This window comes from Rhipicephalus microplus, chromosome 5 (assembly GCF_043290135.1).
Source record: "Rhipicephalus microplus isolate Deutch F79 chromosome 5, USDA_Rmic, whole genome shotgun sequence".
NCBI lineage: Eukaryota > Metazoa > Arthropoda > Arachnida > Ixodida > Ixodidae > Rhipicephalus > Rhipicephalus microplus.
Window position 1 is genome coordinate 54,385,019 of NC_134704.1, and position 9,012 is coordinate 54,394,030.

General features: G+C 47.4%; 1 protein-coding gene across 4 annotated transcripts in view; it reads right to left on the reverse strand.

Moving 5' to 3' along the window:
* The window catches only part of sif (guanine nucleotide exchange factor still life), a 273,472-nt gene extending 269,372 nt beyond the window's left edge, over nt 1–4,100 (reverse strand). For all 4 annotated transcript variants that reach the window (XM_075895490.1, XM_075895489.1, XM_075895491.1 and 1 more), the window contains exon 1: nt 3,917–4,100. The gene's annotated coding sequence lies outside the window, so the exon portion shown is untranslated. The remainder of the gene's footprint in view (nt 1–3,916) is intronic.
* Between the last annotated feature and the right edge of the window lie 4,912 nt (nt 4,101–9,012).

Consider the following 9,012-nt stretch of genomic DNA (forward strand, 5'->3'; position numbering starts at 1 on the left):
GCAAAATTTCACTGGGTGGAGGAAGGCCCTCGCATTTCCAAAGGATGTCACTTCGGTTTGTCATGACATTTTTATCATATTTTTTTATTGCATATCTTGAATCAACCGCTCCGCCTGTGAAGATTGCTAAGTGCTGAGGAGTGATTAGGTTGTTTGAATGGGCCCGCACCGCACCGCCACGGTGGTGTAGTGGCTAAGGCACTCGGCTGCTAACCCGCAGGTCACGGGATCGAATCCCGGCTGTGGCGGCTGCATTTCCGATGGAGGCGGAAATGCTGTAGGCCCGTGTGCTCAGATTTGGGTGCACGTTAAAGAACCCCGGGTGGTCGAAATTTCCAGAGCCCTCCACTATACGGCGTCTCTCATAATCATATATGGTGGTTTTGGGACGTTAAACCCCACATATCCATCAATCAATGAGCCCGCACCGAATTCAGTATGGCAAATTCAAAAAGAATTCTTACAAGAAGTAAAATTAGGGATAGTTTGTGAGAATTCATACTCAAACAAGCGGTGCGATAAGCAAGGACTCAAGAAAGAACCGGAAGAGCAGACGAGCGCCAACTCTTTGAAGTGTATGACTTCAAAAAGTTGACGCTCTCCTGGTCTTCCTGCTTCACGTGTCCTTGTTTATTAAGCTACTCATTCAATTATGAAATCAAGAAAAAGAGCCTTACGCTTGACGTCGACATGCTATTGGGGATTAATTCCAGTCCACCGCAGTGGATCAGTGGTTGCAGTGCTCGACTGCTCACTCGAAAGTCGCCGGTTCGACTCCGTCTGTGGCGATCGCATTTCAGTGGAAGCGAAACTGTAGAGGACCGTGCATTGTGCGATGCTGCCGTGCACGTTAAAGAACGCCCAGATTATCGGAATTTCCGCAGCCCTCCTATACGGCGTCCCCCAATATCGTATCGCGGTTTTTGGACGCAAAGCCCCCAGATATTATTATTACTGGGGCTTGATTCCAACCGACTTTTTTTATTTATCGTTTGTGTGTGTGTTTGTGTGTCAAGGTCGCTCTGCACAGCCAGACGGGGGACACCGCCGCGGCTGCATAATCAAGTAAGAACAGAAAACAGAAGCAGGTAATTCTTCCGCGCGAAATACTGGGGTAAACAGAAAAAAAAACAAAAAAACTAAATAGTCCATTCTAGGCGAAACGTACTATGCGGTATACTTGAATCGTATTGGCGAAAATATCGCGGACACACGTGCCGTAATTCCCGGTGCGGGGGGCAGAGTCTGACCCGATTCATATGTGCTTGCACAATCAGCACGTGCAGTAACAGACCAATCTTTTGCAAAAGTCGTTGCAGAAATATTGATGTACGTGTATTCAACGGAAGTTTTGATGAGATACAGTTGGATATAGAGTAAGGACCGTCTTTTGTACAAAAACAATCACAACAGGACAGGTCGACTACGGAATGGTAAGGATACTGCAGCCACAAAGTTTTTTTTTTTTTTAATTGGAATATCTTTAGTTTGACCGCCACGATAACTAAATTCAGTTCAACCAAGTTTCTTTCTTCCCAACTTAAAATTAAGTATCAGGGTTTCTTCAAGTTTTTTTTTTTTTTTTTGAGCTAGGCCAAAAAAAAAAGTGACCAATTCTCTCGCAGGCGTTTATTTCAAACCATAAAATGTCTGTAAAGTGAGAAGCGCTCAGTTTAAAAATAAAATACCCAGAAAAATATACACTGAAATAGCGGTGGCGGGCTCCTGAAGGTGAGCGTCAGGCTCGAACGTCACCGCGGAAGACGCATCTGCGTTTAACATCCTGATCACAACAGTCACGATAAAGAATGCTGCGACTGTAAAGACATGGCGCACTTTTGACCAGTCATAGGAACACAGCAAAACGAGACAGACACGCGAAATTTTCACCGACTAAATACTTCGACGCGTTGTAATTGTGTGCAGGGCAACAATTTCCAGAATGTGCCATCTTTCAACGTGACGGCGCCTCTCCACAATAGGCCAACACTGTTCCGTAGGTTCCTGGATGAAACATGGCCCCTACAGCAGATAGGAAGGGGTCACGTCAAGGCTTGGCCGCTACAATCACCGGATGTGACGTCATTAAACTCGTACTTCTGACGTCAAGTGAAGAAACACGTGCAGACTGACATCCATCCTTTAAAACAAAAAATGGCAGACTTCATTAACAGTGTTCACCAGACATCCTTAATCGCGTGTGGGAAAAACTTCAATATCGTTTTAGATGTGCGTATAGGGTAACGGATGGGGGTGAAATCTAACCGCGCTGAACATACGTATGATACTTGGAAAGTTTTCATTTCATCCGGTGAAGAGTGAACCGGTAAAAAAAATGTATCATAAATTTACGGACACACAATGCCAACAGAAAAGTATGTACGATTCCTTCTCTGCGAAATCGTCACATACACACATAGTAACGATACGCCGTGTGCGGCAAGCGACGGCTGGAAACCATGTAGAGAACGAGCATGTGGTGTTTCATTTGGTAAGCTTCACTTGTGGGTTGAGGCGGCCGAGGCAATACACATCCCTGTTAAAAGACCAAACGCAGTTACCAAGGAAGTACGGCAGTTTGCCACGCGCTGACGCCCAATGAACACATAAGGTGGTAGTCAAACTGAAAAACTGCATTCGAGGGACGCGATTGCTAGCATTGACATTTTGTTTCTTTTAACCACCGCGTTGTCCAAAGTGCAAGACATCAAAACGAACCAATGAATCTACGAAGAAAGCGCGCTTTCCTCTTTCACCGAGCACGAAACGCAAGCCACGTTTGCGAAGCATGAGTGTGGCTGTTCGCGATTCAACAAACGAAACGCTATCTCCGCCCAGGAGCGCACGTCATGCAATGCGCTGCAATGTCACGATGCGACCCGTGCCGTCTCTTAGGCCTAACCGGTCGCTGTCAGTTCAAACCGTCGCTGACCGGCGACAGCGGACATCTGCTGCAGAACCGCTTAAACGCCGAACTTTCGCAGAGGCACACCCTGCGCGTAACTACCGGCGAATTCCGCTGTCGACGGTCGAATCACACGCGAATTAAAGAGTTTCCGTGAAGCGCAGGTCCACGCCATTTGCGCCGCGCGGCTGCAGAACCGTGCAGAACGCCGCCTCGACAGGCGCATCGTTGGGAAAGCACGGAAAGAAACAAAACAACAACAAAAAAGACCATGCTGACGATTCTGCGGTTACTTGTCCGACCACGTCACGGCCGGCGTTTCTCTCTTTAGTAGCATCAGCATGACAGAGAGCGGGTCATCTTCGAAGAGTGCGTTTTTACGGTGCGGAGCCATTGCCAGAGCGAAAAAGACCGCAGTGGCGGCGACACGCGGTATCGACGTCGATACACTGCACGCATTTGTTGCCTCGCCGGGATTCGAGAACTTACTTCTTTTTCCTCCAGAAAAGAAACTGGCGAGTCAAACTCTCGGTTAAACGAAAGCTAGCGTCGGACTCGAAACGAGATATCGTGACGCGCGGGAGGGCCTGCATCAACGACGGGCAAGGAACCGGCGCCGGACCAGATAGGCCAGTGAACCGCATGCGGCGTGGTACTGCGACGCGCTAGGCCTACTTGCGTAACGTCGGGCCGCGCGCGCGACAAGATTAAAGTGTTCTGCGCCGCGGGAAACGGGAATCCTTAAACAAAACGCACCTCAAATATGGCCAACACTCACTCAATCGAGACCTCGTAACACCAGCGGCAGGAATTTTTCGCCCGTATATTTCGTATCACGGCAGGATCTGCAAGACGAACCGAAGAGCTTGTCGGTACCGATCACCGCGTGCGACGGTTCACTCCGCACACCATCACCACCAACACGAAAAAGTGGGGGATCGGTCCCGGGCCTCCGGTGAAGAGGCGACGACGCGGACACCTTGGAAGATGGCCCTCACGGAGTCGACTCACCTTGGCTTGCCGTGGGTCGCCGGGCACAGCAGCGCGGTCTCGGCCTTCATCGGGCCGAACGGGGCCGAGCGGAGCGCGCCCGTTCTTGGCACGTCCGCCGCCGCATCGGCGACCGTCGCCCACAAGTCCAGAGGCCGGCGAGCTTGTCAAGAAGCTCCTCCGGTCCTCCCGAAGATTCCCGCTCACGGAGTTGGGGGGACTTCGACGAGCGTTTTTTTATGCGAGCGCGCGCGCTCGTACGAGTTGTGGGCTAGGTTTCCATCACTGAAGGGGGGAGAGCCCGCTAGAGGAAAGGGCCCGCAAGATGCCGGGGCGCTCAGCTTCCCGCGATCCCAGCGAGCACACGCCGTGTTCCCAGTGCGCCTGCGCCCCCCTCTGTGCCCGTTGCCGGGGCAACCGGCATCGGCCTCCCCGAGCAAATCAATACGCCCCGTAGACTACTTACTTTCAATCGCGGCCCCGCGACGACAACCAACCAACCAACAACGCATTGTGACAACGGCCGCGCTTCTATTTTTCACCCAGCGTAACGTCTTTATTCCTTCAACCACGAAAACCCGCAACTCCACTCCCGTCAGAGTTTTCAAAGAGTTCACGGCGATACGCCACATCACGCGGCCACGCTTCCTCGGCCACCTTGCGACCGACGGCTGTGCAACGTGCTTCGCAATCCGAGCGACTCTCGACGGGTTCCAGGCACAGGTCTGTAAACGACGAATCACCCGCCACGCCAAGAAGCTGCCATGCAACTCGTGAGTGAGTACGATGCGCTGCTAGCAATCCAAGGTGATTCGCCCGTTGCAAACTGTACGCGTACTTTTTTCGTCATGCTAGCATGCTGCATTCACTGCGATTACCACAGCCGGCTATGTCACAAAACCAGCGTGAAACAGAGACCAGACTATAGCACGTACTTGTTTAGTCATCTCTTTATTCGTTACCTATACAAAAGTGCCCCCAACTAGAGACAGACTGACGGCGGTGAAGTTTGCCTCGGGTTTGAACACCAAAGCACTGTAGAAAACACATAGCTATATATATATGTATATATAATTCTTTTCATATATTCATATTTATAATTATATTTATATATATGTATAAAATAAAACAGCATTTTTTTTCTAGTATCAGGAGCTGGACATGTACAGGTGATCTAGGAAACATTAGTGACAAAAGAAAAGCAGGATCAGTCCATTCAGTTTACACAACGCTAATTGCCCACGCAGATAACTCAAGATAGTGTTGACACAGTCTCAGGTATACAAACTCAGGTTTTTTTTTTTCTTTCTTTTCCACGTACGAAGAGAACAGCCACACACTATTTCTGCTCCAAAAATATAAAACTCTCACTGCTCTTGTATCTACAGGTTCTTATATACAGTGCCCAAGCTGGGCACCAATAGCCATTATTACCCCATGTAACACAGGCCTGCTCTTGAGACACCTTGCTTTTATAATCCACATCGGCATTTTTTGCCTGGTGCGACGGCAGCACACATATCACATGGCAACGGCATTGCGCACGCACGCACGAGTAACGCAGCACTTGACAAGCGTGGCCACAGTCTCTCGTCACTGATACATACTGACGCAATTTACCATCGCTGGAAGCAACTTGCGTATGCCCTTTTCTCCCCAGCTTTGTGCACACGCAACCGCATGTCAGCATCAAACGTTGGCTTCACAGAAGCAGCGAGCAGAATACTGCATCCGCAAACCCGGGTACAGACACATTTTAAGTATGCAAGGACCAACACGATGTGTGACCACTGCAACAAGCTAGGAGACGTCTTGTGCAGTTCTGGGAGTGTTGGTGCAGAGTCGTCTGGCTAGGTCGTCCGTGTCTTTTTCTTGCTGACAAATGTGGGCTGCAGCGAGCTTTGACACTGCCGCTCCAGGCGTGTTGCCAGGGGGGCAAGTGTCACGACCGGTGGAATGCGTGCGAGACGACAGTTCCAATCGAACACCACAAAGCTACTACTAACAGCAAAGGTGCCAAGTCTTGCTTGGTTAGTGCGGCAAGCATTCGGCCCCTTCCGTGACCATTTCTGAGCCTGCTTGATACGTGAGAGAGCAGTCACCCCCAACTAGTAACAAACGATTCTAGAACACCCTTAGAATGTGCCAGCGGATGCCCGGATACACTTGATCACACAAGCCTCTTCCAATCTTCAAGCGAGACTAAAAAAGCACAGCGCAAGGTTCAAGACGCAATCGATGCACCAGTCTGCTCTTGCAAATAGGCACATGTGAGACAGCCTCGGCGACATCCGCCATCCGGCCACCTCTTGAGCAATAGTAGCGTTGGGGCCTGACAAAGACATCGGTGGCAGCCTACGGACCACTCAGGTTGAAACTCTCATGCAAGAGGGAAGTCATTTTACTTTCAAACCTGTCCAGAATCAAAGAAGATAGCCAGCTTGCTAAGAGTCAAGAAAGAGTTCCTAAATGTTTCTTTCTCTTGAGTCACTTGTTGCCCCCTTTAGACGTAGATGCCAGCAATCACGAGCATCAACATTGTTAGGATACTCCACAATACAGGACTTAGCTAAAGCGTGTTTCAAACAATGCAATAAGCAAACTGCTCTGACAAAAAGTGAAGCTAATAGGCAGAGAGCTTTTTTTCTCCTTCCTGTGACAGCTTCTCGCAAGTATGCACTGCTGCTGAACCGAACACCATTGAACAAGTGAAACAATTTGTGATCCGTCACAATCGCAGCTGAGGAAAGGAAGTTTCCAGAACTACTGCAGGCCATTTATACCACCTGAAACAAGCTTTAGCTTGAACCTACAGTGTTGAATATGCCACAGGTGAAGTAAGTAAGGAATGAGAGAAAACATTAAAAATTACGAGTTGCATTTGCACAAATATGCTGATGTGATAAAACCAATAAAGATTTGACAAAGAACACTTGCACGCCCTGCAGTGGGGGCTTTCGTTTGGCACAGGGTATTGCAAACTGCCGTTAAAAAAAATTAAAGTAGAACTAAAGATACCCCACATGGAGCAAATGTGTGCAATCCTCAAAATACACGAGAAACAATGCAAGCAATTCGGCACCGTAACAGCAAGTGATTGAGAATGGCAAGATTGGACAACGTGGCACAAGCAGAATACTACCATACAGGTCAGACTGCTTTTGTGGAGCTTTAAGAAAAAAAAAAGTAGGGCAAGGAAACAAGAAAAAATAAGAGAACATAAATGCACATAGATATGTGGGGTTCAACATCCCAAAAGCACAATATTACGAGAGAAGCCGTAGTGGAGTGCTCCGAAAATTTCGACCACCTGGGGTTCTTTAACGTGCACCCAAACCTGAGCACACGGGCCTACAGCATTTTCGTCTCCATCGAAAAAGGTATCATAAATGCAGAGTATCAACTAAACTGTGCCCTCTGCGGTGATATTTAAAAATGAGTGCACAGAATCGACAAACAAGTCAATTTTTCGAATGAGACTGCCCTAATTTATAACATAGTTGCCTGCAGAATAAAAGAAAAGCATGCCTAGTTATGCCTGAAGCCTCTGCACACCCCAAGCTGTATTCAAAACTACTATGAAATCGGTGCACTGCTAAGGCTCGAACACCCAGCATATCCGTAAAAGAAGCTAAACCTTAGCCCTCGTATTGCACACCGAAAATGGAATTCTCCACATGTCTACAACACGGTGTGCCACTACGCAGTGCAAACGTGGGGGCCTAGCAAAGTTTGTCGATTCCCTCCCTGTTGCATCGCAAAAGTTCACACGACAGCCAGTTCAATATACAATCTAGACAATGCTCTCATTTCCTGTAAGCCCTAGACTTTGAGTTGACTAACATTTACTGCTCCAAACATTCGTCAAACTTTACACCGCTTCTTCTAACATTATCATACCCAAAGATAATTTACTACAAAGCTAATCACATGCATTTATCCTTTTGTTATGAATGTCCACAAGGCCAGAATTTTCCCATTAAGTGACCATAGGGAGTAGGGCCACATTTAAGTCCCACATCTTGGGCTCTAAAAGAAAAAAACAAATTACCCGAGAGGACAAAAAGAGTCCGGCTCTGCACACCACCTATGAATAATAATGAGAGTGCGTGATTGGCATACTTTAATACAGTGTGTATTAAAGAGTTATTCTCATTTCAAAGTGAACACATTCGATCGATGATCTTGTCCCTGCTACCTGCTCTTGTCCTTCTGCAACAAAGTAAATACAGCTCTGAACCAACTTTTTTTGGAGACCTGTGTATTACCATGTGCATGCCAAGACGTAGCCAAACACAGTACCCCTGCTTGTGGAAAATATGCCAATAAACTAAAACCACACAACAAAAATTATGCACCATTCACAACAGAAAGATGAAAAGGACAAATCCGGAAACGATTGAGAGATCAACTGCGGCTAAGCGATAGGTTGAGCCTTAACGGCAGCTTCTGCTTGAAGGGAAATCTTCTTTCAACCTCACAACAATACTTGGTGGGCAAGCATTCAAATAACGCCATAGCTTTACTACCCCGTGCTACAACACTGTCTGCCTGCCACCGCCCTACAGAATCCAGACACAAAATGAAGCTCCTAATGCTTCCACACATGAAAACACATGACACAAGAGAAGACACGCAGTGTTTGAAAATGCAGCACTACATCCCTGCCGCCACTAAAGCCGCCGTCTCATTATTTTCTGTGAACAGAAAATTTGCTGTTTATGATAGCAGGCCAGACAGTCAAACACAAAAACATGTTCTAATTAGTAAAAAGGGAATATGATAAAGACAGAATAATGACATGTCAATGCAGCATTGCACATAGCAAAGCAGTGCCATGTAATTAACACAAGGTCCCGTTGTGGCCAAGACAAAAGCAACTTGTGGCATATGGTTGATGGTTTAAGTGGCAGTAAAAAAAATGAAACCCAAGCTAAAATAACAAGCATAAAAAGATGGCAGCATCGACCTATCTTTGGCATTAAGAAGAGACGTCACAGCTTAAAACCGAAACAGCGAATTTTTGAACATCCTAGCATGAGAGAAAGAAAGACATTCCTCGCACCACTTAACATTTTAAAAGATGCTTGATTGCGCAAACAATAACTTTCACTTAC